This window comes from Benincasa hispida, chromosome 2 (assembly GCF_027475165.1).
Source record: "Benincasa hispida cultivar pf3 chromosome 2, pf3_genome.v1.1, whole genome shotgun sequence".
NCBI classification, from domain to species: Eukaryota; Viridiplantae; Streptophyta; class Magnoliopsida; order Cucurbitales; family Cucurbitaceae; genus Benincasa; species Benincasa hispida.
Window position 1 is genome coordinate 40,920,638 of NC_143479.1, and position 24,866 is coordinate 40,945,503.

Consider the following 24,866-nt stretch of genomic DNA (forward strand, 5'->3'; position numbering starts at 1 on the left):
TTAGGTTGTCTACATCTATAGCATGTATGAGTTTTGCTAGAATACTATCCCAAATGATACCTATTACATACTAAACACAAAGGTCTCCCTCTAACACTAGCAATAGATTCCTTAGGTTTCTTAGTACGAAAATTTCCCTCTATTCCCTAAATTTCTTTACTCGAACTCAACTTGGAACCCAATGTACCTCCATTCTTGGATTTAAAAGATCCTCTATTAGATACTCTAGGTGCAAATCTTTTACTCCTTTCACTCTTATATGTTCAACAAATAGACTTGGAGTTTTAGATCCACTACCACTGTATACTATTCCTTCTTTGTTTTCTTCCACCACACTCATTTCCATCCTCATAGAAACTTCCACTAGTTTAGAAAACACATTCCACTTAGCATTGGTTGTTACAAGGGTACGTATTTCTTTCTTCAATCCTTCCTCGAATCGTCTACATAACTCTTTTGTCAATCTTGAGTTGTCTTTAGTCCACTACAATAATTTTAAGATTATTAAAGTAGTCTGTACCAGCTCAAGACCAACCGATTTCCCTTAATAAACCTAAATATGGACTAATGCATCACATGGAATATACCATTCAGAAGTAACTCTTATCCACTGTTTCCTGTAGTTGGATCCTCAACTCTCTTTTCAACTCTTCCAAAACCAACTTGTACGATGTTGGAAACGTCATTACTGTCCTATGTACCATGTTAGACCACTTAGGCGAACATCTAGGAATTTCTTACATAAATAATCAATCTTATTAACTATAGTTTCTTGCACATAACTCAATAACTATGCTATGTTGCTATAATACTTACCTACCTTCTTCAGCAAGAACATAGTACCTAAAAGGATTCTTCTGCCACTCCTTTAAGGTATTTCAAGAATTAATCCATTTTTGGATAACTCAAGATATCAAACCATACAACTATGCCACTAGTACTAACAAACCCACATAGTCAAGAAAATAACACCACACACAAGAATTCAACCCATAAATATTCTATACAATGAACTTCCAGACAACAAATTACTCTTTTGCATAATACCCCCATGTAACAACTGTAGACACTTTTTCCTATATAACCAAGTTATCTATAGTTATAACATACATTGGTTCCCGTCAAACACGAACCCTAGTGATGCTTGTGACAAGATGAACGATAAGGTTGCACATCTACACTTGGTATTGATTCTCTAGGTTGTGTCTTACTTGGCTGCCCAGACAAAACTATAGGACAGATAGAGCCTTCTAACCTTTAGTTTTCTCTTCCTGCTTGTATTCCTAAATCACGCCTTAATTTGAAACTTCCTCCACTCATGACTCTAGGTGTAAATCTTCTATTTAGCTGTTCATGTGGTGTGTTCGAGAAATTTCCCACACGAATATCCCTTTTTGTTTTTCCTTTATCTTCTTCCCAACAAACTTTTCTCCATTCTTTTAGCTGCATCTACCAGTTTTGAGAAATATTTCCATTCTGCACTTACTATGACATAGGTTCGAATTTCCTCTTGTAGACCATTCTCGAACCTCTCTCTTTGAAATGAAGAACATTCAACTGCATGGCTGAGGATAGAAGAAATTTGTTGGAAAATGAGTAAATGAAGTCTTAAGTGCTGACTCACATCACTACAAGAATATAGTATTTTTCTGATGTATAACATCGCTTGGATATAGCTTAAACTACATCAGGAAATAGATCTTCTGACGAATAATAGCTTATCGGAGATTAGTTGGGAAATAGGCATCGAGAGTCATTCTCTCGACGTGCGACGCATACGTGTTGAGAGTTTATCCTAACACCTGACGGTGTATATACCTATCTCCCGACGGGATCAACATTTCATCGGCGGTTGTTACACCTCTCGCGATGGTGTCAACGTCATCGAGAGTTTGCTACACCAACTAGATTTTCTCTTTCAATATCTCGATGCTGTTTAGTTCGTTGGGAGATATGCTTACTCCCGATGTTTTCGCCAGAAGATCAGGCCTAGTTTCTTTGATATATTCCGTTAATTGCTTTTATTTTTATTTTTTAATTTTCACCTTCATATAACCTAAAATTAAATCCAAAACAAGAATAGTTAAGGAAATCTAAAGTTTTCACATGCTTTTATTTTTATTATTTGCTACATGAAAGAGATAGAAGTGTACTAGATAATAATGTTTATATATAGACTAGTGATCTATAAAAATACAACTTGAGGAACATATAGGAGAGAGTGTGATGACCATGTAGTGAACTCGTGTCTCCAGAAAGCCTTTTTTAGAGAAAAGATTGAGGATGCATATTAAGATGCAAACATAGACAAGTCCGCAAGTTTAGATAGTATGCAATGTAGGATAACTCAGGTGCATGTGGGAGTTGTTGGTAGGAAGTTATATAATAAGAACTATAAAACACAACATAAAATATAAACAGAGCCAAAAGGTTAAGAATTCTTTTTGGTCTCTAAACTATCATAAAATGTATCAATTTAACCCCTACATTTTCATTAGTTTCTATTTGGTCCACATACTCTAGAAATGGTACAAATTTAATCCGGTTAAAAATTTTGTTAGCTAACTTGTCATTTATTTCATTTTATTTGTACACCCTTCATTAGAAAATATTGACCTCATTGAAAAGGATACCATTATGCATGATATTGGCTTCAAATCGATAGAAAATATGGATGGGAATATTTTAAATCATACCAAAGCTTAAATGAACGAAAAGAAACACATAAAATCCAAAGCTAACTTACACATCATTCTCCTCTGAGAATGATATAAACAAAAATTATTGATTAATATATGTAAATCTCACCCAAACAATATCATTTCTCAACTATCAATGTATATTATTTTATTATTTTGATATATTCTCTTAAAGTAATTGTAATAGGTAGCATTTTTAGGGTTAATAATTAAGTGTATATCAATACTTTTTTTAAAAAATGCAAACATAGCAAAATGTATAAATGGTAAACCCTATTGTTAATTGACTCCTATTAGCGATGTAGGGTGTCAATTGTATACTCCACGAATTAGATCTAAATTTTCTATTTTTATTTTATTATTATTATTTTATTTATTATTATTATTATTTTATTTGCATTTGGCTATATTTGTTGATACTTTAGTACTCATGGTCACGTTTAAGTGTATAGTAGTATTTTTTAAAAAAAATAAAAAAAAACATAGAAAAGTGTCTCAATGATAGACTCAATTGTGGATGGACTCCTATTAGGGATATAATCTATCATTGGTATATCTGTTGATACATAGTAAATTTTCTTTTGCATTGAGCTATATCTATTGAAACTTTGGGATTTATTGCTATATTTGTAGCTGCATCGTTCTTTTATTTTTAGGTTTTTTTTTTTTTTAATTCGCTCTGTTGAAAGGTGAAATTGGATGAATATAAGCATATCAAAGTGAAAAAAAATATAAAATATGTATGGTAAAGGAAATGACATGGGTTCGTTAAATGAATATAAACTTCATGTACTTGATAATGTATGGATAGTTCATATCCAATAGTTTTTCCTTTTTATTTTTAGATAATTCATTCTTAACTTTTACTTCAAATATCTTTTTAATTAAATAAAATAGGTTCTATTCATATTTTTATTTTAATAAAATAAAGAGAATCATGAAAAAAGCATCCATCAATGTTTCAACTTTAAAAATAAAATGACATAGAGAGATAGGGGAGAGAGGGGAGAGTGAGACCAATGGGCAGAACGACAATAATCTAATGCTCAAGGGTCAAAATAATTTTATGGGTCAATATATGCCCACGACCATGAGGGATTTGGGGATAATATTTTTTAGGAATAAAACGTATTGGAATCATATAATACAATTTTATATTCTACTTTTTGAATGTTATCAAAGTAAATAGAGAAAAGTGATATTTATATTGTTGGATGATGTTAGTGACTAAATTTTATATAACATTGATACATTTCTAGATGAATACATAAGTATATTTTGATTAATTATGCTATCTACCAAATTTATATTTGCGGAATAAGTGAATCTAAAACATAATTTGAATTACCTACCAAATAGACCCTTATTTATTACCGCTCTTAAAGTACTACCCATTGTAAGTACCTTAAAATATAAAAAAATTTAAAAGTAAATTAAATAGATATAAAAAAATGAGACATTAAGGATAAGAGAAAGGATAAGGGATACAAAAAGTTATAAGATAAGAGAGAAAGGATAAGGGATACAAAAAATTCTTACTTTTAGAAAGGTCTAAAATACCCTTATGTGCGAATATAAAAGAGTAGTGGAATTACTTATTCTCACATCTCTCCTCCAAAGTCCAATCCTTTTAGTGGTAAACTAAAGAGAAAACAATGAGCACACAACTTTTGGTATTTCCGAGAGCTCTCACAATAGGATGGAGTGATAACGAGCAATACTAGAAATGCAACAAGGAGGTCTATTGCGGGTATAATCTTAAACCCAAATTTTATTTGCCTTTACTCAATGTAATCTCTCTCATTATGGTGTTCAAAAATTTGCAGTTATACAATCGAAGAAGCAGAGCTTCTTCGTGTATCTTGGTTTGATTGTTTCTTGGATCTGAGTTCTTCTAATTTCAAACCAAATACTTTGTACACAGTAAATATTGAGGTGAAGTTGAGAGATGGTTGCAATGGATGGGATGGTTCTTTGATCAAGAAAATCGTGTTGCCAGATGGGAATGTGATAAAGTCTGAAGAAATACTATATGGTAGGCCAAAAAACGTGTGGTTCAATATCTTGATAGGAAAGTTTAAACTTGACCAAAGTGGGTTGGTCCGATTTCAGTTGTCTCAATATGATACAAATTGGAAGTCGGGGATTATCATAAGAGCCCTTGTGGTGGAAACATAAAAATGAGCATGAGAACAATATGTTAAGAGATAAATATAAAGTAATAGAATGAAATGATAAATAATAGATCCTTTTACTTACAAGTAAGATGGGTAAAACACTTTGTGTTTTAGTTATGTGATAAACGTTGAATATTATGTAATACCATGTGAAAAGATAAATAATACAACCTTTTGCGTACTAGTAATAAGGTTAGTTTAAACACTGTAGTATGATTTTCAATCAAATATGTATTGTAAATCAATAGAAAGATCTAAGTGAATCATGTTGTTATCATCTGAACATACATAAGTTCTTGTCATCTAACTAGCATGTATGGAAGAAACAAAAATTACTAAAATAGCTTTTAGATCCTACAATTGGAAAATGTGATTTTAAACTAATTAAATATTTGAAAGGATGTGATTGTTTTAGCCGTAGAATAAGGTACGTGAGTTGAAAATTCAATAAGGAATAGTATTAAGCATTACATTAAGAGAACAAAATTGGTGATGCTGAAAGAAAACTTTATCACAAGGCACACATTCTTAGGCACGAGAGTTGTTTTATAAGATAGAAAGATTCATCTAGGGTCTGAAGGATTAGCTAGGTTATGTACTTGCCCATGAACCCACCAGTTATGCAATAATGTTGTGTATAGCAGCCAGAGAATAGATTCCACTACAAAAGAGGGAAACGTGAGATCATAGGGAGCATGATCCACTTCAGGTCAGAAGAGGAAGGCAGACCAGAGGCCTCTAGAGCCTCCATAAAAAAGTCAGAGCATAGACAAAACTCCACGACAATAGGGGAAACAAGACTCCAAATCTGTAGCTTTTAAGGAAGATAAGTCGGTTTGTTAGACATGTGTAGATGTCATTAGGGACGATGTTTGGCTGGTATTGAAGTTTGTTTTCGATGTGGCCAGAGAGGACACATGTCGGAGAAGTGCCCCAAGTGGAATGCATATGATAATAGGGGCTAGCCTGCAAGCTCGAATCAAGGTGGTTCAAGCCATCAGCAACAACAGGGTAGAGTGTATTCCACCACCCGATAGGAGGCCAAGAAGTCCAACGCCATTATGATAGGTACATTCCCAATCTTGGGATACTAGCATTAGTTTTGTTTGACTCCGGTTCGTCTCACTCATTTATATCACTAGCATTTGTAAAATATGCCATGTTAGAATTAGAACCCTTATTGTATGTTCTATCAGTTTCTACTCCAACAGGAGAAATTATGTTAGCTACTGAAAAGATAAAGGCATGCCAAGTAGAAATAGAAAATCATACATTAGATGTGACCTTGTTAGTTCTAAACATGCATGATTTTGATGTTATTGGGATTGGTGTCCTAATTCTCCTGATAGTCTCGTAGTTTGTAAATATTTTGTAAACATATTGTTATTAATAAAATAACTGTTATTTGATAAGTTTTTACTCAATCCAAAAAACTAAGATCTGAGGTTATTTTATGTAACTTAAGCATGTATGTGGAGACATACAAGTGGATCATGCCTTAAGTAATAACCTAAATGCTCTATAGTAGATGGATAAAGGAGGGATACCTTATCCTGATGACACTACGGATACGACCCGCTTTGTAGATATTACAGATATTGTAAAGTGCTATATATGGTCTGATCCTGACCATTCATGTGGAGACATGCGAGTGGAAATATCCTATATAAAGAGTTTGTATAAGATCGGACCACAAAATGATTAGTCTTTTTATATAACACCGTTAATAATTGAGACTTACATTTCACTAGAATGACCATAGGTGACATGACCTTAATCCTGAGTGAGTTGGAAACTCCTGTTCATGAGAATGATCCTTTGATTTGTATAGGCGAGAGTGGCTAGAATGACAACTCAATAAGCCTACCATTTTGAGGATGCGTCTGACTGGGGAGCTGGGAACTCAGTTACACAAGACAGAACTCATTCCTTCTCTGAAGCAAGGGTAAGCAGATAAATTGCTCCCTTAAGGGCTGATTTCGGGTCTTGAACATAGTGGTCACACCTTCTCCTGGCCCGAGAGGGCTTAGTCATAGTAGGACTATGACATATTGTTTATTAGAGGAATCAACGATGTTTAAGGAGTTAGATGTAACTACAAGGGAAAATTGGTAAATTGGCTCAATTATAATTACGAGCGATTTGTGAAGGGTCATCGCATTGTTGATTGGTTATATCCAATGGACGTAGAATATATCTTTAGTGTGAAGAGTGTAACTGTCGGTCTTTAGTGGCATGCCCGACAATTAATGATGGTGAATATCGTGATTAAAAAGTTTAGTTAGTTATTCACGTACCATTAGAGCTTTAAGCTACAGGTCCATAAGGTCCCCTTGGTAACTCAATGGGTTCAAGTTGAGAATCAGATTTTTAGTTAATTTGAAGTATTCAAATTAACAAGAGGAAATTCAATTATATGTGATATAATTGATATGATATATTTGATATATTATTAATCGGAGGAATTAATATAAATATGATTTATATTAAATATCATAAAATAGAAAAAGAACTATAGTTTATATGTTTCATATGATGAAATATTAAAACTATAGGTTATAAATATAATATGATAAGTTGGTTATTGTGCGTATTTATAATATATTAGTAATGTGATAATTAATTATTATTTTTCTCTTATAACCAAATTGAGTGGGAGGTTTTCCACGGTTATGGTAACTGTGAGATAAAAGAAAAATGGTTTTCTAAAAATAATGATGATTGTTTTTTTTATTCGAATTAATCTCACAGAAAAGCTATCGAGTAAAAGTGTTTTACTAAACGATAGCATAGAGAGACTACACAATGAGTAAATGAGTAACTTATCTCCCACTTGTCCTAATGCCTCGGAAGACTAATGTACAATACAAAACAGTACAAAATACAATAAACTAGGGCATACTCTATACCCCAGTAACATCTCCCACTTGCCCTAGACAAGGTGCCACATACCCCATAAACCCAGACTCTCCAGATGACCCTCGAACACTTTAACCGTGAGAGCCTTTGTAAACAGATCAACAACATTGTGCTCTGACACGATCTTTGTGACAATCACATCACCACGATGCACAATCTTCCTGATCAAATGATACTTTCGCTCTATATGCCTTCCTCGTCGGTGACTCTGATAGAATTTGCCACAGCCCCACTATTATCACAATAGAGTATGATCGGCAAAGACAAATTTAGAACAACTTCCAAATCGGTAAGGAATTTCCTAAGCCAAAAAACCTCTTTAGTAACTTTACAGATGGCTACGTATTCAGCTTCCATAGTGGAGTTCGCAATGCATCCTTATTTGATGCTTTGCCATACTATAGCCCCTCCATTCAGAGTGAACACTGACCCTGATGTTGATTTCCAAGAATCTTTGTCTGAAAGTCAGAGTCTGTGTATCCTGTAAGAATCAAATCCTTATTTCCATATACGAGCATATAGTCTCTCATTCTTTGAAGATACTTGAAAATCGTTTTGACAGTCGTCCAGTGATCTAATCCTGGATTGGACTGATATCGACTGACAATCCCTACTGCATAGCAAATGTCAGGTCTAGTACATAATATTGCATACATAAGGTTACCAACAACCGATGCATAGGGAATCCGTTTCATTTCCTCAATCTCTTGAGGTGTCCTAGGACACTGCTCCTTAGACAAATTAATTCCATGCCTGAAAGGTAATAAACCCCTCTTGGAATTCTACATTGAGTACCTGATCAACATTTTATCAATGTACGATGCCTGAGACAAGGCCAACCTTTTGTTCTTACGATCCCTTATGATTTGGATCCCCAAAACAAACTGCGCCTCTCCTAAATCTTTCATTTGGAATTGGACGGCTAGCCATGTAACGACCTGACCCCCTAAGATTCAAGTTAAGCCTTTACCAAATACATGCATGCATGGAACCTAAAACGACACCATTTTTCAGTGAAATAAATGCTAAATAAATAAGGTAAATTCAAAAGACCTTCATTAAATTCAAATATTATAAACAGACGATAGGGTACCCATAAATCATAAATGATAATAAATAGGCCTGAAAAAAAATCTTAATAGTAAGTTTCAAACATCAAAACTGAAAGTTGAAAAACATGAAAAGAAATCTAAATATCATGAGCAGAAGCATAAAACTGGTCCCAGTGGCTTGATCACGAATTTCACTTGTCAATCGCTGGTGCATCTCTTCCTTTACCTGAAACAATAACATGGGAAAGAATGAGTATAAATTACTCAGTAAGTAACCCCACTACTGGGGTCAGGCTAGACATCTATGTTCTCTAGAAACCTACCTCTAGTGGAACATATAAACTTCTCTAGTCCTCATGGGACACGTACATATATGAAAAAAACTGATTTCTTCCCTACTGTAGTTAAGTATGCCCACTACCTCTAGTAAGTCTCGTAGGACTCAAAATCTCTGGTGAATCCTGAAGGAAACACAACCCATGGGGAATCCTGAAGGAAACATAACCCCTGGTGAATCCCGAAGGAAACACAACCTCTGGTGGGTATCTAACTAATCAGTGAGGACACTATCACAATCTCAACATCACAAGTATCACAACATGGCTCTATAACATACATATACATCTCTTCATCATAGCTCTATAACATACGTTTGCATCTCATCATCCTCAGATTCAGCATGATCTCCAATAACAATAAAATACTCAAATCATACTAGTATTCAAACATCTCTATGCGCAACTAGTCTTTTAAACCCTCATGTCAGCAACACACATGTATACAAAATATAATCGCTTGTGTGCACCAGTAAAGGATTTATCATTGCACTGCATCGGTTTCAGTCATGCATATTTATGTCACACAAAGAAGTAATGTGCATGGCTTGCAAACAAAACAATGTAAAATCGCATGCATGCACCAGTAAAATATTTGTCATCGCACTTCATCAATTTCCAAACACCATACATGTATGAACAAAGCCGAAACAATGACATATACATGCATATCAAATATCACAAACCAACACGCAGTAGGTAATCAATAAAAAATCATTCATAACCACTAGGTCTTAGAGTCGATGTCAAAAGAGTCACCTTGAAATATACTTTGGACACATGATAGATGCCCACCCTGAGTGATCCTTGGCCAACTATCACTCTTGAAGCCAACATAAACCACTCCAAATTAGTTCAAAAGTACAAATAACACGCTCCCTCATGTCACAAACCAATCTACATACTTTACTCAATTACTTTAAAATTCTCTAAACATACCATTAGAGGCTAACAAAGGGTTCAAAACATCATTCAAACACTTACATTCAATCCTGGAAAGGAAATTATGGCAACAATTAATCCTTATCGAATCTTACTAAAGAAGCTCAGACCTTGCTAGTTGACGTTCAAAAGCATTTGAACTTGCAAATCTAAACATTAGACATTATGGACAATCCAATCTTCAAGAAAACACTCAAGCACAAACTGAAGCTAAAACTTCAAACCATCAACTCATACAACACCTTTTAACCATCACGTACTACAGTCCAAAGTTGTGAATATTAATAAGAGTTCCTATACAAAAATTCAACGACTTGAAAACACAAAACTCACGTATTACGAAACCAAACCATATTTGTAGACTTGTAGTCTTGACATAATAATCTCACCTTGTCTTCCAACACAACTAAACTTTTATTTTAGTACTTTTCTTTCCCACACACTTACCTCAACTAAGGTCATTATTAAGGTGTAAATAATCCGATAGCTCGAACAATTCAGACTATCCAACCCAAAATATAACGGTTGAGTTGGATTAGTTTTGTTTTTGGGTTGGGTAGGGTTGAATCTTTTCTATTTTTGTTGGGTTGGATTTGATCGTGGATTGACTAAAAAAAAATTTGACTTGACCCAACCCAACCCGAATTATATATATATAAATAAAATATACTATATATATTTTTGTTTGTTTAAAGTTTGATTATTTTGTATTAATTAATTTATGATTTTTAAAATATTTTTCTTTTAAAATTGTTATGATATTTGTCTTTATTTGAAGTTTCCAATAAATATCTTAGATATTTGGTATTTAGCATTTGAATTTTATAAGATTTTAGTTATTAGTTATGTGTTGTATATAAATTTACATTTTTTTAATTAAAAAGAAAAAAACAAGTTATAACCTAACAACCTAACCTAACCCAATCCAAATTTTAAGGGTTGGATTGGGTTGAATTAGAGACTTTATTTAGGTTCTTTGTGTTGTCAATCTAACCAACTCGAATTTTCAAGCTAATCCAAAAAACATCTTCAACCCAATCCAATTCATGTACACCCCGTCATTACTCTTAAAGGTGACCTTTTTTCCTATCCAAGTGAGGCATATAATCAATACACAAAGTATGTTTCTAATCATAGCCTTCCTCGAATCTTACACATTGATTTGAAACTCAAACTCTTTATAAAAGCCTCTCCACTAATTGAGATTATAATCAATATCTCTCCGTCTGCATATGCGATATTGGTTTAAAATTGACATCTAAAGCCAAAATTGTTTAGTGGAAACTATATTATTGTTACTTTCACGAAGATATATGGTCTTCAAATATCAACTACTATCTAGTTTTGATTAGGAAAAACTAATTTATTATACTCATGAAGATTTTGATTTCAATTTATCCCAACACCAATGAAGTTTCTATTTTGTAGAAAGATTTTGTTGTGAAATTTTAATATTAACTACTAGTTATTATAGATGTTTAACCTTTAAATGAGATTAGTAAATTTGAGATGTTTTTCTTCATCAAATTAAGTATAAAACGCATATGTATTTGTTCATTGAGGAGATGTTTAATGTTTTGTCATAAATTCAATTAGATATATAAAAAAACGAGACAGTTGCAAATATAGACATTGGATCAAAAGTATTAGTAGATATAATATGATGTAAAAAAATTTGCAAATATGACAAAATTTAAATAGTCTATCAATGTCGACCATATAATTGGTAGGAGTCTATCAGTGATAGACCATATCATTCGGAAGAGTCTATCAACGATAGAAGTCTATCGTTGATAGACTTGAGGGTCTATCAATGATAGAAGTCTATCCGGATAGATTTGAGGGTCTATCAACGATAGAAGTCCATCGCGGATAGATTTGTCTAAATTTGCAATTTTTTTAAATGATGTTATACACTCGGTTATTATTCTTAAAAATGCTACCAATTGCAATTACCCTAAAAAAATTCTATAAGAACCTCTCTTGCAAAAACAACTGCCCAACCTACATCTCCAATCTTTTGTTCGATATAGATATAAAGGTAAAGATTATATTGTATATGCATACATATGATTAATAGTATATGTACATTGTTTTCCTTAGCATAAAAGTGTTGTATCCCAAAATCTATTTTTATCAAAAGGAGCAATTTGTGGACAAACTTTATCCTACTTTTTTCCTTTAACTCTATGATTTCAACATTGATAATATTGATATATATGTCACACTGGAACAGCCTCCCATGGCTTGGACAATGAGGTTGCTGGTGAGTTCATCTCTTGCTGTGCCCTCTGCCCTCCAAATGTAAATATAACAACAATTAGTGATGGTACCAATAATGTCATTGTTTAATTTCATTTGTTTCTTAGTTCAAAAGATTTTGAGGTAAATAAATAGTTTAACTATGGAAGCCATGTTGGATATTTTGTTTGGTTGATGACTTATAAATTAATCTTTCTTTTTGAATCTTATACCACCGGTTTGGATTGATTAGAGAAAAAGTATTTTTTTAAAAAAAATATTTTATTTACCGGGAATTTTCACAAATAGAAAAATAGGGAAAACTATTTACATAAAATAACAAAATTTAATCATTTTAGATTATCAGTTTCTATCACTGATAGACACTGATAGATTTTTATCAACCTCTATCAGCTATAGACTTCTATCAATTTATATCATTGATAGACGTTAATAGAGTATAAAATTTTTCTTTATTTAAACTCTTGATAAAAAGAGTATAAAATATATTTTGAAAGTGTTTCAATAACTGTTTTAAAGAGTTGTCGAACATTTTAATATTTTCTAAAATGACTTATTTTTAAAATTAAATACTTGAAAATTAAATCAAACACATCCTTAATTTATCAATCATGACCATATTGGTGTTTATTTTGTTTGATTTGTCTCTACTCTTTGTAATGCCTTCAATATGTTGTATAGTTTCATCGGTGTTTTAAAGTTGGTACCTATTAACATTTATAAATTATGAAAATATATTCATCTTATATCGTCAGAAAATTATTGTGATAACTATTTAATCCATTTTAATAAAGAATATCTGGTTTTGATAGATTAAATTTAAGATTTATTGAAGGTATAAGATAAAAATCTAAAGATTGATAGTACATGGATAAAATGGAATGAATTAGAAAGTACAACACCAAAAATAATATTTTAACTTAATAACAATTATTAGAAAAAGGAATCATGTACGAACTAAAATAACTTTAATTTAAATCCTACTTTGATCTCTGTACGTTTTTTTCACTTACAATTTTCAACCGAATTTTTGTATCATTTAAATACTAATTCATTAACGCATAAATACACATGAACATATCAGTTGAAAAAAATAAGACCTTTTGACCCTTGTATAGAATTTCAATCCGGGGGAGTTTGAGCACTCCATGCCAAAGTAATTTCTATTTTATGGAACCATATTTTAATAACACAAACAACAATTGCAAATATAGTGACCATATCTAAATTATTAGTAGTTATAATACAATACAAAAAATTTTATACATATAAAAAAGGGCAATTATCAATTTAATTTAAACCTTAAGCTAAGAATTATATCAATTTAAACCTTAAACTTTGGAGGTGTATCAATTTAAACTCCGAACTTTGAGATTTGTATCAATTTATACCCAATTTAATAATTATATCAATTAAACCTTAAACTTTCATAAATATATGAATCAAAATTCTAAACTTTCATAAAGATATCAATTTAATCTCGAACATTCGTAAATGTATCCAAATAAAACATAATAAAGAGTTTAAGTTGATAAAATTATGAAAGTCCACGGTTTAAATTGATGCACTTATAAAAGTTCAGAGTTTGAATTCAACAATTATTAGTTTAGGGTTTAAATTGATACAATTCCAAAAGTTCAAAGTTTAAATTGATACAACTATTAGGTTAGGGTTTAAATTGATACAATACCCAAAATTCAGGGGTACAAATTGATACAAAACCCAAAGTTTAGGAGTACAAATTGATACAATATTCTAACCGTCTATCACTAATAAATTTTGATTTTTACAATTCTTTAAAAACGTTGCAATACACTTAATTAAGAAGTATTACCCATTGCGATTATTAAAAAAAAAAAAAAATAGACGAGTTTTTTTTCCGTAGGGACCCAATTAAGAATTTAACCTAACTAGTATTAGTGAAAATAAAAATGGTAAGTAAAATTATTAATTACTAACCTCGTTAGCGACTGTATTTTGCCAAGCTTTGTCCAATTCCTCAAAGACAATGTCTATTGTGGGTCTTCCTTTACTTGATTTTGCCACACAAAGAACAGCAACTTGTAAAATGGATTCAAAATCTGCTTTATTTACGTTTCCTTTTAATCTCGGATCTTCAAATCACTCAATGCTCTTAACCCCATGTTTACATCTTTTGCCTGAAATCATACCATATAATAAATATTCAATCTTCAATCCCCTAAAGTTTATTGATTTGATTACTACACATCAAAAATATATCTTCACTAATTATTGGTAAATATAAATTAGCCAAATCTAACAATTTTTTCATACGAACTATAGATATTTATGTGAATTTTAGGCTATACGCAAGAGTTCGTCGTAGCACCAACTTTGGTTCGACAATAAATTAAATAAACAAATAAGTGCAATCTAACATACATCTAACTATTTTTATTTCATATTTCATTTAGGGTTTCGAATTTGTTTACCTAGTTAATTACAAAGATCTTTATATTGTCTCTAGTCTATGTGATATTTGGATTTTGTTTCTTAATCCATTTTTTTAACAAAAAAAAAAAAGGTTTATTTTCAAACTGAAGAAGCGACCTTATTGTGAAAATCTAATCCCGCACAAAATTTTAAAAGTTTATAAACTTATTTGACATATTTTAAAGTTGAGGAACTACTAGATACAAAGTGGAAAATTCACCGATTCATTTAGAAATAAATATGTAAGCTAATGTGTTAAACACATACAAAAACAATCATTTGGGAATAATAATGTGGGGCCCACTTCATTACCATTCGTCCAAAATGTATTTATATCATGCATCCCTTTTGTATGAAATAGCAAAAAATAATAATATTAGTTTAATTCTAGAAAAAAAAAAATTGTACATGACAACACTTAAATATCAATACCTATATTTACCTTGATATCTATAATTAAATAGTTAACTCTTTTCTTTTTGTTTTATTTTGTTTTTTCTCAAAATAAGTATAGTTCAACCGGCATGATGTCTTAGAGATTCGATTCTCCCACCTCACATATTGTTGAAAAAAAATAATTCGACTTCATAATAAGATAAGAGATCAATATTCATGACTAAAAATATTTAAGAATGACACTTTTACTAAATATTTATTTGAGTATGTAAACATGGTCTCAACTAAACTAAATTTAATTGTGAATTAAGATGAGAAAAAAGAATAAAAAGAAAACAAGAATATGATAAGTAGAGGGAAATGAAGGATATGAAAATGGTGAGATTATTGAAAACTAACCTTTCTTGTTAATTGATCTCTAGCATCAAGATCCAAATCAATGACCTTTTGACCAGATAAAAGCTGAAGAGCCACAATGCCAAAACTATAAATATCACTTGCACAAGTGAGTTTGGCATTGCTCATGTATTCAGGATCCATATAACCAATGGTTCCTCTAACATCTGTGAATGCTTTTGTCTCATCCATTCCCAACATCCTTGCCAACCCAAAATCTGATAGTTTTGGCTCCATTTTCTCATTCAAAAGTATGTTGGTTAACTATCAAAATAAACAAAAAAAAAAAAAAAATGGTAAATGTACCATTAACTTAAACTTACATGTAGTTTATTCACACTACAACAATTTTGGGTTTCAATGTCGGTTGAAAATAGTGGTCTCGAATGTATAATGTCGGTTGCAAATTTTATTAAAGGGCTTTAATGTCGATTGCAGCCGACATTGAAGATAGTGTTATTAAAGCCCTTTAATGTCGGTTTAAAACCGACATTAAGACAACAGACATTAAAGGACTTTAATAATACTATCTTTAATGTCGGTTGTTAACCAACATTAAAGCCCTTTAATGTCGGTTTAAAACCGACATTAAAGTGCGGAATTCTTGTAGTGTTAGAAATTGTTGCTATTACATTAAGCCTAAGAACACATCTTCCTTCTCGAGATTTCTTTCTTCCTAAATCACCGATTCACCCAAGCTTATGTGTGAAAGCAAATTTAATATATCATATCATTTAACACGTCCCTCAATACTTATGGACTTGAAATATGAAGAAAACCCAACAAGTGCAATCTACTCTGATACTATCTTAAATCATCAATTGACCTAAAAGTTTAAGCTTAAGAGCAAAAGTAAATTTAATTTTATAGTGTTAGATCAATTTTTTCAAAACTCAATCTAAGTTTTGGAAAAAAAAAAAAAAAGAAAAAAATAGTTTTTCACAACTATACATATATATGAAAGATGAAAAAGAAATTTGATAGAAAAGAAGTACATTTGTTAAAAATCAAACAGTGACCAAACAGAATCTAAATGATTACGAAAACGAATTTTAAATTTCTAATTTTATTATTGTTATGTTACTTTTTTATTAAATTTTAAAAATAAGGAAATTAGCATGAGACTAAGATGTTACCTTAATATCTCTATGGACAATGCAGCCATCTACACGTTGATGGAGATACCTCAGTGCAAGAGCACAATTTCTCAAAATCCGTACTCTTGAATTCCATGTTAGTACTGTGTCTTTTCCTGAAAACATCCGAATAGTATTCCTAAAATATTATGATGATTTATTTCATAATTCACAAAATATTTTTAACTAGTTTTATATAAACTTATTTAAATGGGTTCTACTTTTCATATTATGATTGATTGATTACGTTTTCTGAGGAGTAAATGTGGCGTTAATTGTAATTTTCTTACGTAAAAACCCAATTAGTGAGAAAAAAAAAATCAAATTTTACCCTTCAACTTGGTATCATTAATCATTTTTACTCTCAACTTTAATTTTCTCAAATGTAACTCTATGTTTAGATAATTAAAAGTTTACTACCTTTGTTTATAACTTTGAACATGAAAAAAAAAATCTAAAATTTCTCATGTCTCATTCGACAATCTTATTAGTTATATTTCTTTTAATGATGGTTTTAAAAAACCAAACTAAATTTTGAAAACAAGAAAAAATACAAAAGAAAACATGTTGCTAACAAATTGCGTTATCTCCTATTTTTTTACCTTTCAAATTGAAAGTTTGAGGTAAACATTAACCATTGGTGAAAAAAAAAGGCAAGTAATTAAAGAGGAGATGAGAAGAATATTTACTCAAGAGATGCTGAGCCAGGTTGCCTTGTTCACAATACTCATACACAAGATACTGCTCCCCATTCTCAATGCAGCATCCCAACAGGGACACCAAATGTGGATGCCGAACCCTAGACAACCCGTCAATTTCTCTAAGGAACGAGTCCGACGTGTTGCTCTGAAATATCTTTTTAATGGCGACTTGCTGCCCGCTTGGCAGTATCCCCTTGTACACCTGCCCAGCGCTGCCCCTCCCTAGGCTCGTCCTCTCGCTCCCGAAGTCAAGCGCCCTGTCGATCTCTTCCTTCGCGAACTGATACAGTCCTGACCACATTGACGTGTCGTTCGAGGGAGATGGTTTGGTCTTCCTCTTCCTCTTGCTAGCGTTCTTTACTAGGAGGACGATGAGTAGCAAAACCACCACCACCACTATGGCGGCCACTATGGCTTTCGCTACTGAACCTGTCATGTTTTTAGATTCGTAGGAAATTATTTGAAGGGGTAGAAAAATGCAATTATGACGGGCTTTAAAGGACTTGAAATGAATGTCTCATCTTTTCATGTTCATTTCTTCATTGTTGGTTAATAAGGTTATGTTCTTAATTGAGTCTCAATTCAAATTTTATAGTTTGAATTAGTCTAATTTCAATTTAGGTGTTATAATTTAGGCCATTTGACCGAGCATTTTAAAATTTTAAATTGTCATTTATGGTTTTGTCAACATCTCCTCGACAATGTTACTAAACACATTTTATTCTCATGATAATAAGGTAGCATTTTCTATTTCACTAATGCTACTAATTGTTAATTAGTTTCACGAGAGATTTCTAGAGAAATTTAGTTTGTAGAGTTGAACTTAAATTTATGTAAATTTAATCTTTTGATTATATCGAACATGTATATTTATGGGAAGAAAGAATCCATACATAATAATGCAAATTCCAATCATACCTTTGATTTTCAAGTAGCCGGAACCTGATACTAGAGCCAAACAAAGAAGAAACGGGATTAGAAGCCTTCAAATCTTACAGATCCTTTTCACAAAAAAAAAAAAAAAAAAGCTCTAAATCTATAGAAGAGAAGTATTTTAAACCATTCCTTGTGGATACCAAAATGTGAAGAAAATTAAAATTTAACCAAATTAATAAGACCATTATTTATTATAATAATAATAGTTTTTGTTGTCCCTCTCATTTGAAGAAATTTAGAATTTAGTTTTAATAATTTGATAAAACCTCATGAATAATTTTTATGATACGACAAAATTCAAATAATTTGGATGATTATGAGAGTTTTATCAAAACTATATAGACTAATTTCTAAATATAAAGCATAGAGACTAAATTCTTTCATCAAACTATGAGGACAAAATTTATAATTTAATTTTTTTTTCGAACTAAAACAATTGTTAAATTTGGTAGTTGCAAATATAGTAACAGGCCAAAGTATTAGCCGATATGACCCAACAAAAGAATTTACAAATATAGCAAAATTAAGATCTAGCTCTCAGGGTGACGTCTATCAATAATAGATTATATCGCTAGTAGAAGTCTATCAATAATTAATTTTGTTATGCGCAAATTCTTTGAAAAATTTGTTTTACACTTAATGGGTGTTTGGGTTAAGGTTTTGGGAAGTGTGGAATTGTGAAATCCACTTCTATCCACGTGTCAATAAGTTCGTGAGCCCATAACTACAAGGCATCAATATTTAACTCTTTACATCGTGGGCCTAAAAAATTTACAACTCCATATATTTGAAAAATGTGACCTTGCCCTAGACACCCTAGCAATTAAGCCTAGAGTATTAACAAATATATTATAATATAAAAAAAATTATAAATATGACAAAATTTAGATAGTCTATTAGTGATATACCATATCGTTGGTAGAAGTCTATCACTGATAGACCATATCGCTAGTAAGAATCTATCAACAATATAAATCTATCAAAACTTTACTATCTTTACAATTTTTTAAAAATAATATTATACACTTTGTTATTATCTTTAAAAATATTATCCATTGTAATTACCCATAATTATTATCCTGCAAAGTGTTGGATTACCCTAAATTTTAAGTAAAATATGAAGAAATTTTTTTTGACAACTTACTCAAAATGTCCAAAGCCGGCAAGCATTGGAAGATGGCATCAAAATCAGAGCGATTCCCAATCCTACCAGCGGCAACAGCGACAACAGCAGCAAATCCACAAGCACTATTCTCATTTTGATCATCACTCTGAACCTGTAAATCATCCATCATTGCTCTTTTTAACTCTGCCACCGCCGCCAAACACCCACCACAAACCCCATCAAATTCCGCCGCTGCAAACCCAGAGCAGTTCTGCACCGCCGCCTCGTACCTTGCTCTGCAGAAGCGTTGGCAAGAACAGGAGCGTGGAGCAGCGGCTGCCGGTGGTGTACATATTCTGGAGGCCGCAGCCCATCAGGGAGACGGAGGGCTGCCTGGAGAAGGGGCCTGTGCAGTTGTCCCACTGCTGCTGAGAAAGAAATAGGGATGTGGTGCCATTGTGGGCCTTGAGGTTTAGGGCTAAAGCCTTGGCGGCGGCATTGAGAGCATTGCGGCAGCAGCGGGTGGTGTATATGGCGTGAGGTTTAGGGCTAATGCACTTTAACAGAGGAATCAGAAATTAATGCATGAGAGATTGCCTATAAGAGGGGAAGCAACCTGCAGAGTTAAGAGATTAGACAGTTAGAATTTTTACAAGAAGCCAGTATTTAGAATCACTTTGTCGTCTGCAAGCAAGAAGTAGGAGGATGACCACCATTCCACCGTTGATAAAGAGGTGATGCCGGATAGAAGCTCGAGAGAGATATCTTCTTCGACTCCTCCATCTAGTTGGACATAACAAGCATTAAAAACAAGCCAAAGAGGACAAGAGATTGACCTTTGCGGCTTGACTTCTTCCTTTTTATCTTACATTTCCATTTACCATTCTATTTCATTGAACTGAGATTGTTGTATCAACATTTATTATCTTTAATTCAATCTTATTTTCGATCATATTCATTATTTCTCCATCTGTTTACTTTCAAAGTTGTTTGTGTTTGTGAACTTTCTAGATTGATGAGAGCATGAAATTTTTTGCCTAAGTCTTCCTGATCAGTTGATTAAAGTGAAAAAGTAGTTAAGTCACTCGAGAGAATATTTTAACCATTCAACGCATCAAGTCAGCACGTAAAGTAATTTTAGAGATAGAATTGCTCATGTCTTTCATCTGTTCCTTGTAACTAACACATGCACCTTAGAGATATGATTATGTATGGCATTTGCATCGAGAGATGTTGGACATAGCATGAACTAAAGAACATAATTTCCAATGCACTACACATACACTTAGACTGTAAAAAAAACATCTCCAACATCCTCATCCCGCTGTCATTGTGCATATTGGCTTGCTATTCTTACCAAGTTATCAACGCATACCATTTACATTTAAAGCCATTCATCCACGAATCCCTTTTTCCCTTTGAACTTCTATTTCTTTTTGCATGCGTGCCATTAGTTTAGTATAAAATACTAATGCCTCTCAATTAATTAGGAAAACTCTGCATTTGATCCGAAAATAAACCCTGCATTAGTACATTCTAGAGTCCCTACGTTCAACCCTAGACTTACTAGGAAACTTAGGAGATTTATACTTGGGTCTAACTTAAGAGAACTTGTACGCACTAACAAGGTGTGCACACATCTATCATCGATGCACGCCTTATTTTCATACCAAGAGATAGATCACTCATTCATCCATCTTTACTCATCATAATCCTTCATCGCCATTTACATTCATCATCATAAGCACATTTAGAATCAAAATTACGGGCGAACAATTTTTCTGAAGAAAATGCTTCCATCGACCGATTTTACCTCATCTTATCTACCCTGCGGACCAACCTTTTCTTTAGCAAATTAATTCATGTCAGCAGCTACTTCAGCATGTGACCTACTCCATTTTCCTTCCCTATATACTTAATTTTTTTAAAAAAAAAAACAAAAGATTTCTCCTTTAAATTTAGTAAATTAAACCAAGTAATTTCTCAAATTTTCCTTCAAAGAACTTCATAATTTTTCCCCACTTCTAAATTTCCTCTCGGGTAGTTCAACAAATTTCTACTTGAGTTCCCTTCTGCCTTCCGTTTTTCTTTCCTTTTACTATCAACAAACTTTCCCTTTTCTTAGCCTATTTTTCCACTTTTTAACCGATTACAATTGAACTAACATTTAAAATATTAGATTAATGTTACAAACTACTTGGTACACAGTACGGTACACAGTACACCATTTACTGTGTACCAAGTATGTTATTAACATTAGATTAATCAATATTGAACTTTGGAAGAATAATGAAGGGTTTCTACGGCTTACAAATTACTATCCCTTTTTGGGAATTTCATCCTCAAAATTCAGGGAATGTGGTCCAGACTTAAAACATTAAATAAATAAAAAAATCACAATAACAAAGCCACAAGATTTAAAGTTGCTGGTTAATAAATTATTTATATATCTCATACATTACTTACCGACCATTCCACAACTATTAACATATACCTTAAACCTATTTATAACTTCAACACCTACAACTTGACTGGTACCCTTCATCACCGGTGTTTACAAGCATTGCTTATACATCCTTATCTTTTTTACATCAAATGCAGACATTTTCTTTTCAGGTTATTAGGTTGTCTACATCTATAGCATGTATGAGTTTTGCTAGAATACTATCCCAAATGATACCTATTACATACTAAACACAAAGGTCTCCCTCTAACACTAGCAATAGATTCCTTAGGTTTCTCAGTACGAAAATTTCCCTCTATTCCTTAAATTTCTTTACTCGAACTCAACTTGGAACCCAATGTACCTCCATTCTTGGATTTAAAAGATCCTCTATTAGATACTCTAGGTGCAAATCTTTTACTCCTTTCACTCTTATATGTTCAACAAATAGACTTGGAGTTTTAGATCCACTACCACTGTATACTATTCCTTCTTTGTTTTCTTCCACCACACTCATTTCCATCCTCATAGCAACTTCCACTAGTTTAGAAAACACATTCCACTTAGCATTGGTTGTTACAAGGGTACGTATTTCTTTCTTCAATCCTTCCTCGAATCGTCTACATAACTCTTTTGTCAATCTTGAGTTGTCTTTAGTCCTCTACAATAATTTTAAGATTATTAAAGTAGTCTGTACCAGCTCAAGACCAACCGATTTCCCTTAATAAACCTAAATATGGACTAATGCATCACATGGAATACACCATTCAGAAGTAACTCTTATCCACTGTTTCCTGTAGTTGGATCCTCAACTCTCTTTTCAACTCTTCCAAAACCAACTTGTACGATGTTGGAAACGTCATTACTGTCCTATGTACCATGTTAGACCACTTAGGCGAACATCTAGGAATTTCTTACATAAATAATCAATCTTATTAACTATAGTTTCTTGCACATAACTCAATAACTATGCTATGTTGCTATAATACTTACCTACCTTCTTCAGCAAGAACATAGTACCTAAAAGGATTCTTCTGCCACTCCTTTAAGGTATTTCAAGAATTAATCCATTTTTGGATAACTCAAGATATCAAACCATACAACTATGCCACTAGTACTAACAAACCCACATAGTCAAGAAAATAACACCACACACAAGAATTCAACCCATAAATATTCTATACAATGAACTTCCAGACAACAAATTACTCTTTTGCATAATACCCCCATGTAACAACTGTAGACACTTTTTCCTATATAACCAAGTTATCTATAGTTATAACATACATTGGTTCCCGTCAAACACGAACCCTAGTGATGCTTGTGACAAGATGAACGATAAGGTTGCACATCTACACTTGCTATTGATTCTCTAGGTTGTGTCTTACTTGGCTGCCCAGACAAAACTATAGGACAGATAGAGCCTTCTAACCTTTAGTTTTCTCTTCCTGCTTGTATTCCTAAATCACGCCTTAATTTGAAACTTCCTCCACTCATGACTCTAGGTGTAAATCTTCTATTTAGCTGTTCATGTGGTGTGTTCGAGAAATTTCCCACACGAATATCCCTTTTTGTTTTTCCTTTATCTTCTTCCCAACAAACTTTTCTCCATTCTTTTAGCTGCATCTACCAGTTTTGAGAAATATTTCCATTCTGCACTTACTATGACATAGGTTCGAATTTCCTCTTGTAGACCATTCTCGAACCTCTCTCTTTGAAATGAAGAACATTCAACTGCATGGCTGAGGATAGAAGAAATTTGTTGGAAAATGAGTAAATGAAGTCTTAAGTACTGACTCAAATCACTACAAGAATATAGTATTTTTCTGATGTATAACATCGCTTGGATATAGCTTAAACTACATCAGGAAATAGATCTTCTGACGAACAATAGCTTATCGGAGATTAGTTGGGAATTAGGCATCGAGAGTCATTCTCTCGACGTGCGACGCATACGTGTTGAGAGTTTATCCTAACACCTGACGGTGTATATACCTATCTCCCGACGGGATCAACATTTCATCGGCGGTTGTTACACCTCTCGCGATGGTGTCAACGTCATCGAGAGTTTGCTACACCAACTAGATTTTCTCTTTCAATATCTCGATGCTGTTTAGTTCGTTGGGAGATATGCTTACTCCCGATGTTTTCGCCAGAAGATCAGGCCTAGTTTCTTTGATATATTCCGTTAATTGCTTTTATTTTTATTTTTTAATTTTCACCTTCATATAACCTAAAATTAAATCCAAAACAAGAATAGTTAAGGAAATCTAAAGTTTTCACATGCTTTTATTTTTATTATTTGCTACATGAAAGAGATAGAAGTGTACTAGATAATAATGTTTATATATAGACTAGTGATCTATAAAAATACAACTTGAGGAACATATAGGAGAGAGTGTGATGACCATGTAGTGAACTCGTGTCTCCAGAAAGCCTTTTTAGAGAAAAGATTGAGGATGCATATTAAGATGCAAACATAGACAAGTCCGCAAGTTTAGATAGTATGCAATGTAGGATAACTCAGGTGCATGTGGGAGTTGTTGGTAGGAAGTTATATAATAAGAACTATAAAACACAACATAAAATATAAACAGAGCCAAAAGGTTAAGAATTCTTTTTGGTCTCTAAACTATCATAAAATGTATCAATTTAACCCCTACATTTTCATTAGTTTCTATTTGGTCCACATACTCTAGAAATGGTACAAATTTAATCCGGTTAAAAATTTTGTTAGCTAACTTGTCATTTATTTCATTTTATTTGTACACCCTTCATTAGAAAATATTGACCTCATTGAAAAGGATACCATTATGCATGATATTGGCTTCAAATCGATAGAAAATATGGATGGGAATATTTTAAATCATACCAAAGCTTAAATGAACGAAAAGAAACACATAAAATCCAAAG

The 24,866-nt window shown here is 32.5% G+C and overlaps 1 long non-coding RNA gene and 1 pseudogene across 1 annotated transcript; one reads left to right on the plus strand and one right to left on the minus strand.

Annotated features, from left to right (window-relative positions):
• Nucleotides 1–4,301: 4,301 nt before the first annotated feature.
• LOC150037889 (uncharacterized) lies at nt 4,302–5,064 on the plus strand. Its single transcript, XR_016527611.1, has 2 exons — nt 4,302–4,449; nt 4,526–5,064. It is a non-coding gene; the product is annotated as an uncharacterized LOC150037889 (long non-coding RNA).
• A 9,169-nt stretch (nt 5,065–14,233) lies between these two features.
• On the minus strand, nt 14,234–21,310 carry LOC120069844 (putative serine/threonine-protein kinase PBL28; annotated as a pseudogene).
• Between the last annotated feature and the right edge of the window lie 3,556 nt (nt 21,311–24,866).